This window comes from Alligator sinensis, unplaced genomic scaffold (genome assembly GCF_000455745.1).
Source record: "Alligator sinensis unplaced genomic scaffold, ASM45574v1 scaffold628_1, whole genome shotgun sequence".
NCBI classification, from domain to species: Eukaryota; Metazoa; Chordata; order Crocodylia; family Alligatoridae; genus Alligator; species Alligator sinensis.
This window is the reverse complement of record NW_005841873.1, coordinates 2,311,081-2,321,537: the sequence shown is the minus strand read 5'-3', so window position 1 is coordinate 2,321,537 and position 10,457 is coordinate 2,311,081.

Genomic DNA, 10,457 nt, shown 5'->3' with positions numbered 1-10,457 from the left:
GAAAGCTAATAGGTTATACCCACCATTTAAAAAGTAATAAAACTAATAACAATCTATCAAAGATAAATAATTACAATAACAAATTATTTGTCCCTAAAAACTGCCTTTTACATAACGACTTCCAAGTGTCTTCCTCAGAAAAGCATTTAAACCGATATTTAGCTTTAAGCACGTGCTTATTAAACCCACCCCTAGTCAGCAAAACATGTACGCATGAGGTTAATTCTCACCGAGGTCTAAAGGAGTTAAGAATATGTTTATGTGCTTTGTTGAATCACTTCCTAAATCTCTCATTATTTGATGTCATGTGACTACTGTTGAACTGTATAGGACAGCACTGAGTGTATAAGAGAGGGGATTAATAGAAGCATCTGATGCTGTGACCTCCTGTCAAGGTCTTTCCTACCTTAAGGTTTCATGGACTCTGCTGATATATTTTCTAACAGGACCATAGTGTTCAAAACTCATCTCCTGCTCCTTCAAGCCTTTTCTTTGCAAGAATCTGGGAAAAGTAATATCTAACTAAAGTGCGTGGCTTTTAGCATGCTTGGGGGCAACGTTCCAGTAAGCTCCCACAGTTTTATATGATGGTAGAACAAGTGGAAGAAGTAATGAATACATGAATAACCTATTTTGCATTAATTTGGGGGAAAAAAGTCTAATAGTTATTATTTTTTTGACTTTCAAAACATATCTTTTCTAGAATTCAAGATGTGTCTGCTGGTTTTATTTAGCTCTTGGCTTCAGTGAATCCCAGCAGTCAACCTTTCAGAGCAATATTACACCAGGTTATTTTACTGAACAAAAACGGTGCAATCCATTTTCCAGACAAGTGAATAAGAATTTGTTTTCATTGGGAATTGGATTCATCTTAAAGTAATTAAAAGCTGGGGGTCAGAATAATGATAGTGTAACAGCATCTCACATTGTAAGATGCTTTTAGCATTAAGTTCTGGATACAAGAACAAATCCTCTGGCTTCAATCTGCCAAACCTAATACAAAAAAGAAACCTCTGCCACAGATTTCCATATCAACTTCTGTTCTTGTCATGTACTGATAGAAAGAAGGGATAAAGGAGGGAGAAATAAATGTGAAATTCTGTTGTGTTACCAGATGCATTAGCAGCTGCATGAACACTGCTCACTCCTGCCCATCAACCAAAGCTTCAAAATGTTTGACTCTTGTAGCTGATTGGAATAGCAGATCCGGGATAAGTGATAAAGTCTGTAAGACTTTTACATTTTAAAATACGATTCTTGTCAATATAACCATTACTTTTTAACAGTTATGGTAGTTAGATACTCTGGAAGACTTCTTTGCAGTGCTGCAGCAATGAAATTTGGTACTTGGGGCAAAGTGCTGAGTGGCAGCCCACCCTCACCCTACACACAGATCTGGGGGGCACACACCGCACCATGCTTCCCTGGGGGTGCATGTAGCAGCAGGAGCTGCTCTCCCCACCGTTCCCGCACTCCCCCAGATAAGCCGCTTGCGGCTCCATCTAAGGCCTGCCCCAGCTGGGCAGCGCCTCCTTGGCACCCCTTCACTTCAGTGCTTGGGGCAGTCGCCCCGTTCACTGCTCCCCTTCCCCCCTGCCTGGCTATGGCACTGCCTCTACGTTTGTTTGTTTTTCTCATTTCTTTTCACTGTTTCTATCAGAAATTTCTGCAGCTACCTTACCTTTAAGGAAGCATTCATCTCTTACAAGGGAAACAGAACTGCCATGGGGTGCTACTTTATGAAATGGCTAATATTCTTTTCACCTGTAGAAAAGCTAATTCTGGAAGTCCTGTTTTCTGGCTATACAAAGTAAATATGGATAACCAAAGAATGACAGGTGTTTATCATAACCCCCCTAAAACACACAGGAGAAACCCTAACATTGATTTCAACAGCAATTTTGGCTGAGCCAAAAAAAATGCAGGACAGAAACCTAAATGGGAACTTCCAACTACACAGAAAGTGCTTTGGTCTATCAGATCAAGGAGTAGTTATGTCTCCAGTTCTGGATACAGAATTATAGCTTTGCATACAATCTATTCCCAAGATAATTGGAGAATGTCAGATTTGTTTATTGTAGGAGAATAACTAGGAAGTCATAAATGAAAACAACTATTTCAATTCTAGTTTTCAACTGTCCTGTGTTTGCTGTAAGGTGAAAACAAAAATTACAAGGCTGTTTAGCTGGTATAAAAGCTTATGTTCAAATGCCCTCAATTTTGAAGAATGTCACTCATCCTACTTTCAGATTTAGTTACATTTCACACATAGCTAGTGCTCTCTCATTCCTACTGTTCAAAAGTATTTTTACATCAGAAATAATCATGGTACTGAAAATGATATACTAATGGAATGAATCCCACACTTTCTTAAGTTTCCAATATTTTGAATCTGTCACAGCCTGTCAGGTGACCTTTGCAGGGGTGGGGGGATTAACTTTTGTCAGTCGTAACTTGTGATCCAAATTCTATCTACCTGCCAATTGTTCCCAGTTGCATTTATCCTAATCTTTCTGTATTTTGAACTCGTGATGACAGAGGGCAATTACTATCAAGAATGATGAGTAGAATTAAGGTTAATTTAAGTGACAGTTCATAAAGAAAAAAAGCAGCTCCAAATATAGTACTCAGATGTCTCTTTAATTTCATTTAACATGCCATGTCTAGGACAGCTTTATTTTTATGCTTCAGAAAATCTACAGAGAAAATTGCAATGTTGGTATACGCTATTTAAATAAATATTTGCTCCTGGGTTATAAATATTTTATTTTATTTCTTTCTTTATTTACTCTGAAACTTGGTTTCCTTTTAGATGTTGTTCTTTTAATGGGATTCTGCTCTTGTCTAACCTTTTTTTTCCGGGGCTTATTTAGGCATAAAGGCTCAGATATTCAAAGGCTATAAAGGAATTAGACTTAAGCTCCAGGAAATTTCAGTGAAAAGTTGGGTACTTTGCTTCCTTATTCCCCCAACTTTTGAAAATCATAGTTCTGAAACATAAAATAAATGTTTAAATGTGGACATCTAAAATATATATGTATACTGTCTAGAGAAGAGGCATCCATTGGCTCTTTAAGAAGGTTCACTATAACCTCTGCTCATCCCCATAAAGGTCATATCTACAGACAAGGCTAGGCTCTGTACTACCTGTCAGAGGCGCACACACCTCAACTGTAGTTGGGTGGTGCACACACACACAAGTTTGGGCAGGGTGGGGTCCTTATCTGTACCACCTCTCTCACAATTGCACATAGCCAATTATCATCTCTTCCTGAACATTTTAAGTTTCTCAGCCTGAAATCCTGCTCCAATATCTCTTGCAGTCAATGGAAAGACTCCCACTGATATGGTGGGGGACTTGGGGGGAGGCATTAACAACAGAGATACTCCTAACTCAATTTAATTTAAATTTTCAGAATGCTTTGGTATTTTCATTGAGTTTTGGTTCCAATCTATATGTAAAATTGTTCTCTCAGGTAACAACATGATTTGAAAAATTACAACTGGAACTGTGGCCTTCAAAATTGGCCAGATCATTGAATAAAAGACTTGCATACATTGCCTGATGCCACGTTATTTTATTTTAATCAACACTTTAAAATAGTGGACTGGTTCTGGATCATACCAATATTATCTTGCTTCCTGGTAGATTGTCTTCTCTAGACTGCCCATTCCCAGTTCAACAATATTGGTAACAACATGAATCGTCTCCAAAGAGGCTTAGCTCTGCCATGTTCATGACACCACAGTGAAGTTAACAGATTAGCTTTGTATTTGTAACACAATAGTACTGGAGTAATTTTTAAATCAGGCAACTCCTACATGGATAGTGTGGTGGAAATGAGGCTCATTAAAGACTGCTTATTTTGAAGACTGTCTAACACTTCCCATTATATGACTCCATTTTCAATTGCTCATAAACTTTGCAAAGTTTGCACTGTTGGGCTGGAATTTTTTTATGCCAGATGTCTGCCTCAAAGAGAATATTTTTAGAAATATCACCCAAAATAGTTCAGCAATTTCCAAAAAATCAGACAAGAAAAATGTTGGTTCCCCTCCTTATTAAAATTTCCTTATGACCTTTTTTCTGACAGCTCTGGAAGCATCATGCTTTGTACCAGCAGTCTGATACTTGCCAGCCTTCGTAGCAGGATGTGGTATTTTTTACCATTCTTTTGAAAAATTACGCAAGCTATACACCTCTGAGAGATAGAAGTGAAGTCTTTAGTAAGTGTGTATGTTAACTACAAACACCCCAAACCCCTAAAGAGTCTTTTACTATCTCTAATTATGCTCTGTCCCTCACAGCTTTGAGTGTAGTCAGACTGTACATACACTGCCCTGACAAAAAAGAAAAAAATCTGTAATTTTGACATTTTCTGTAAACTTAAATTGTGCAATATTTAAATTCAGAACATCTAAATGTTTAGCTCTGAAAAAGCGCTGTAATATATGTTGGATATTTTATGTTATCACATTATTCAATTTGTTGTTTTAATATAAAAGCAAGGCAATAGGAATAGAGATGATAAAGTCAACAGAAACTATTTTCATTCTACCAAAATAAAATGTTTCAAAAGTATTGGATAAGACCTTTGTTACAAGTAAGCCTTAAAAAGGTCATAGGATCTAATTTGTTTCACTGATTTTTGTTTTAATTTACATGTTCCCACAAAATGTTTTGCTTCTGATGAATATACATTTCCACCAAAAAAATTATTCTCTCAAGTTTCAGTGAATGCCTTTGACCTGATTCTCTCTGTCTCAGCATATCACCTGCAAAAAATAGGGATGATAAGCCTCACCTAACCTGGGCTTATAAAGGTAAAATAATGTTTGCAAAGCATTAGTACTACTGTGATGAGGTTTCACAGAAAACCCTGAGGAAATTAATAATTCAGGCCTCAATGGTTTTAACGTTGTCATACAGTTTACAGCCACACATTGAACAATGAGGGAAAAAAAAAGATTGGAAAATGTGTGTGAGACCATGTAATTGTAGAGCTATATCATAACACAGATGCACAAGGGAATCCAATGAAGGTTGTACAGGCAACCTTAGTTCTAGCATTTCTTAAATTTTGAGTGGTTGACCTTGTAATCTTAAAAACTCTTTTTATATGCTTTGTGTTAATGTCATATCCTACACACAGAACCTAAGAAGGTAAGTATATACTTTGCGAGGCATTCAAAGTCTTGCTTTTACATGAAAGCATCTTATGAACTGCATTAACGGTTTGATTTTCCCCGCCTTTTAAACTGTTTAATCTGTTCATCATCACACCCGATGGGGCCAAGATAACTAGCTCTACATGAAACAGTGGTTATATGTAAAACATGTACGCTAGAGGGAAGTATTACATTGTGACAATATGTCATATAACTCATAATACTTACACCGATGTATGGTAATCAAATCCCATTCTTCAATGCACAAGTAGGTTGGAGCATGGGTCAGGAGGCATCCCATTTCTTACCACCCTGAACAACTTATCAGGTGAATTATTAGGGGTTTATCTTTCTCTGAAGCATTAGAGTGGAAACAGATGTCATTGTTCATGTTGGTACAAATGGAAGTGAACAGAGTCTATTCCTTCTGTCATGCCACAAATGCTCAAATTTGTGGCCACAACAGAATAAATTGGGCTGCTCCATTGTGGTCCATGTCTGTAGCTTATGGTGGGAGTGCATGGGCAGTGCCAAGCTGTCTATTGTCTCCAGGACCACAAGGCAGGGACTCTGTGGGCTTGTGGAGATGGTCCTGCACACCATGGCAATTCCTGGGCAGGATTGGACCCCTCAGGCCTTGGAAGTGTTTGCCTCACTTTCCCTGCTTACCCAGACATGTCCCTGCAGGGTCCCAATGTTGGGACTTTGGGGCATGTGTCTGCATGTGGGGGTTCCCCACTTCCAGATGTATGCCCCATGCAGCAAAATGTGTGTGCAGGAATCCCCCTGCAGCAGAATTTCCTTACACATGCCTGCAAACACAGAGGAGGGACTCTATGGGAATTTTCCCTCCATGCTTGCAAGTAAGCCCTGGCAAATCCGGTGCAAAGGACTTTCCCCATGCATGCCTGCAAACATGAAGGGGGGACTCCTGTCAGAGTTTCCCCTTCCACACTTGCACATGTGCATGAGGAAATACCCTGCAGGGGATTCCCTTTTTCCCCATGCCAGGGGTGGGGTGGTGTGTCTGCAGGCAAGGGTTCCCCCCTACTTGCAGACATGCCCCAGTCTGGGCATGGCAACCTGGAATATCTGTAGATAGGTATGTAGTGGGTACGTCATGACACACACCTATTAGGGCCAACACTGTGTATAGTATGCATGGGATGGGTTTGTGGACACAAAGGAATGTGCTGACAAAACAGAACATGGATAGTATGATGACCACAGAGAGACCAATCAGTGGTACCCAGAAATGAAGAGTCATCAGGAGGATAAAGAATACAAAAGAAGGGATATCAAGGTGGTGGTGGTGGGGGATATGGAGGCCACGATGGGCAGAGGGTGCATCACTTGTCTGTCTCACCTACCATGTTGTGGGGAGTGGGGAGAGGAGGGCCTTGGCCCTTGGCCTCCAAGACTGCTGACATACAATCAAGAACACGAGGTAGAGTCCATATACTGGCCAGGCGCACCTTCCCCCTGTGAACCTTGGAATTGATAGATAGATAGATAGAATCAGGGTGGTTATTTTGTTTGTCTTGCCTGCATTACTCTTATCTGCTATCACTGTGTATCAATAAAATTTGCTTGTTATTGCATGGAAGAAGTTACAGTCAGTCTGAGGGTTTGGGTCCACCTGGAATAAGGTATCACAAAGATTACCTTCCAAATGTGAATTAAGTTCTCAGCAGCTGCTTCAGGCTTGTAACAGACATTGCATTTGTCCCTGGATACATTGTCCTGTGTTTGTCCTAGAACTGAAATTTCCTGGGACTGGTATGTACACACATGACCCTTCTAATCACGGTATAGCAAGCAGCTGAATGCACCACCGCTTTTCCACCATTGATTTAACGAGGAAATCCCAGGATCACCATTTCAAGTGCACTTTGTAATGTCCCAGAATAAACTGATAATACTTTTGATCCTGTCGATCCTTTTAGGATTTATCCTGGGGCAATGGACATCTGAACAACTGTACTTTGTACCAGGATAAAATGATTTATCCCAGGACAAATGTGATGTTTGTTTGTAGTTTGAGAGACACTGGAACATGATTTTTATTTACACTGAGGTTCCTTTTCTCTGGTACTATAAAGGGCTCTTAAAGTGGGAAGAAATAATTTTTCTCCCAGTTTAATCCTCCTTAACATGACCCCCAAAAAGGCCTTTAAACATAATTGAAAACCTGATCCATTGTAATACATAGTTATACCTTGTAACATCCTATGTTCCTAGGAAGTGACAATGGATCAGGCTTTCGAGATTACAAGATTTAAAAAAATCAACAGTAATAACTTTAAGAAAAAGGAAGAGATAAATAATCCAAAGTTGTCACTCAGTGTATGGTAAAGGAAAAATATTATTTGTCAGAGGCAGATAATGAGTCATTGTACGTGATGTAAAGGTAAAGAACAGAGAGAGGACACTGGAAAAAAGATATAAAGGAGACAGAGGTTTTAGTAACACAGTGAAAAAGATGTGACTGATACTAATTGTATCTCCACAGCAGAGCAGTTAAAAGTACATCTGGTATTCTACAGGTGGTATAATTATGCATGAGACTCTTGTCAGAATGACAGCAAAGACAGAATGAAATTATACACACAACACTTTTCTCAGAATGATGTAGTCTGAGAATAAGCAATAAACATGTGTCTCGGCATGTGAAAACATGACTTGGCAACAAGAAGAGAATACAAAATATATACGAAGCAATTCAAGTGTTAAATAAATAATATATATATACTTCCTTTAATACGTCAATATTATCTATTATCAATATATATTTTTTTTTTACAAGTTTCTTTTTTGGGTTTTAAAAGTTAGGAATAAAGGGCAGAGGCAGATGCTGGATCCTGGTACTTTGGGTATCTCAGAGGAATATAATGAAATAATGTAATGTAGATTATGGCCATGTACAAACATTACATTCCTACCCAGAGAATTGCCATTCCCCGGGTAGAAATGAGAAACATACAAGCATTCACTGAATTTCTCCTGGGGGAAAAATGTCTCCTCAACCTGGAAGACCTTTCCTGTGAGAGAGTTTCTCCTGCAAGAGGGAATGCTTGTACACTCCTCTCCTGACCTGTCTGGAAGGGGAAGGGAACAATAACAGCTGCTCCTTGTTTCTTCCTCAAATTGGGGACCACCCAGTTTGGAAACAGGCTGGGGCTGCTGTTCTGGAAAGGCAGAGGAGAAGCAGTCACTGCTCCCTTCCTCTTTCCCAAACCAGGCAATCCTGTTCTGGGGATGAAGAGGGGGATTCCTTGGTCTCCACTGGCTTCCAACTTCCATCCCCACTCTTCACTGCTACTTAGTTAAGCAGTTGGGCAGCAGAGGCTGGGATTGTAAAATCTGGGGACAGACTCAGGGTTGGCAAGGCTCTCTCTAGCCTGGTTCAAACCTGCATGATCTTTAAATAACACATGTGCTGCTCAGCTAGGTAGCACACACTGTGATTTAAAAGCCAAGGAGCTAAGACCCAGGACTGTGGAGGCTGTCCCCACCCCTGCTTCCCATGGCCTCTGGCTTTAAAATCACCCCATATGCAGCCAACTAGGCTTCCCATTTATAGCTTGCCCCTTTCCTAGACAGGGGAGAGGGCCAGCTGTCAAGTAATGACCTCTTGTAGGGGCAGGTGGCCCAAGGAGCAGGCCTCTAGTGCCACCTGGCTGAAGAACTTGTCTTTAAAGCTCTGCAAGAAGGAAGCTGGAATGCACATATGCTCCAGTTTCTGGGCTCTCTTTTTCTATGATGAGATGACTGGCTTGGTGGATGTGGTGAAAGCAGTGGTTGTGATATACCTTGACTTTAGTGTGACTTTTGATATGGTCTCTCACAGCATTCATGCAAGCAAGATAAGGAAGTATGGGTTGAATGGACTGTAAGATGAATAGAAATCTGGCTGGATCATCATGCTCAATGGGTAGTAATCAATGGCTCAAGGTCTAGCTTGCAACCGGTATCAAGGAGGGCCCCAGGGGTTGGGCCTGGGGCTGGTTATGTTCAGTATCTTCATTAACAATCTGGAAGATGGCATGGATTGCACCCTAAGCAAGTTTGCGTACGACACCAAGCTGGAGGAAGTAGTAGAAACATTAGAGGGTAGGGCTAGGATTCAGAGTGACCTAGACAAATTGGAGGATTGGGCCAAAAGGAGTCTCATAAGGATCAACAAGGACAAGTGCAAAGTCTTGCACTTAGGACTGAAGAATCCCATGCACCACTAAAGGCTTGGGACCAACTGGTTAAGCAGCAGATCTGCAGAAAAGGACCTGGGGCATACAGTGGTCAATAAGATGGATAAGAGTCAACAGTGTGCCCTTATTGCCAGGAAGGCTAACAGTATACTAGGCTGCATTAGTAGCAGAGTTGCCAGAAGATGGAGGGAAGTGATTATTCCCCTCTATTCAGCACTGGTGAGGCCACTTCTGGAGTACTGTGTCCAGTTTTGGCCCCTCACTAAAGAAAGGATATGGAGAAGTTGGAAAGAGTCCAGCAGAGGGCAAAGAAAATGGCGAGGGGGCTGGAGCACATGGCTTATGAGGAGAGGCAGAGGGAACTGGGCTCATTTAGTCTGCAGAAGAGAAGACTAAAAGGGGTTTTGATAGCAGCCTTTAACTAGGTGAAAGGGGATTACAAAGAGGATGCAGCTGGACTGTTTTCAGTGGTGGCAAATAACAGAACAAGGAGCAATGGTCTCAAGTTGCAGCAAGGGACGTTTAAGTTGGATATTAGGAAAAGCTCTCTCACAAGAAGGGTGGTGAAGTACTGCCACAGGTTACCCAGAGAGGTGGTGGAATATCCATCCTTGGAGGTTTTTAAGGCCTGGCTTGACAAAGCCTAGGCTGGAATTATTTAGTCGGGGCTGGACTAGACGATTTCCTGAGGTCCCCTCCAAGCCTAATTTTCTGTGATTCTGTGATTTCATTTTGCAATAGCTCACTGGTACAATTACTACCATTAAAGAACAATCTAATAACATCAGGCAGTATTGTCTGATGTTACAATGGGAAGGTGCACTGAAATGACTAAAAAGTGTTTACTGTAGCTATGATTTCTTTAGGAAAAAGACTTGGCAGTGCAGATGTCCTCAGGGAGGTACAAGCCTTCCTTGCAGAATTATGAAAGAAAAGAACTGTTGTGACCTAATCTAATAACCACTGAAATCAATTAAATGAATCCAATTGACATTAAGGAGACTGACTAGGCTCTTAATCCTCACTGCCCAGAAGTCTCAGTAGTGAAAACTCAGTTCTATTTCCATTGAAATTAGCAGG